Genomic DNA, 779 nt, shown 5'->3' with positions numbered 1-779 from the left:
TTACCTTTATCCTGTTCACATCAATTGCTGTAGTAAATACAGAGTGATTTGTGTGGCAGGCACTCCTTGTACACATATATTAATTCTTTTAACTTTGCCACCACATGATGAAATAAATACTGTTATTATCACCAATTTAGGAAACCCAGCAGAAGCTGAGTAACTTAGGCTATATCACGTGATAAATTATTGCTGCTACCAAACTAGAATCAAGGGAAACAAGGTCCAAAACCCACTCTTTGAACTGCTATGTGGCCTCCATGAAACCCCCCATGTCTACTATAACACTCTCCCGCCTTCTCTGCTAAGCCCTGCAGTTTTTTCCTCGTCCTTGGCTACCAAGTGCTCCCAGCACACAGATGCCTGCTTTCCCTTAAGCCTGCACGTGTGTGTGGCTCCTTTTCCATAACAAGTGGCAGTTTCCTTCATGGCAGGGACAAGGAATTAAGTATATTTGCTCCAAATACAGTGCTTTGCTCATGGAAGCCTGAATTCTTCCTTTCTCTAGCATTCGCTGGTATTTCAATTGAAAAATATAAATACTGAAGTATGTTGATTTACGACCTCACTCCAGAGGCACTGTTAGAAATCCTGTTTACATACAAGCAAAATATGTATATTTTGTTTTACATTTTTGAGACTATTCTAAGGATCTCATCTGCATCTTTTTTCAATGTTATTTCTGCATTGTTATTTATCATTCATCTTGAGCCTATCTCCTTCAGACTTACTTTGTTTACCTTCCAGTTCCAGACATGTTGTTGAAAATAGCAAGATTT

Source organism: Condylura cristata, unplaced genomic scaffold, assembly GCF_000260355.1.
Source record: "Condylura cristata isolate star-nosed mole 26May11 unplaced genomic scaffold, ConCri1.0 scaffold00004, whole genome shotgun sequence".
Classification (NCBI taxonomy): Eukaryota; Metazoa; Chordata; class Mammalia; order Eulipotyphla; family Talpidae; genus Condylura; species Condylura cristata.
Note: the sequence above shows the minus strand (reverse complement) of the source record.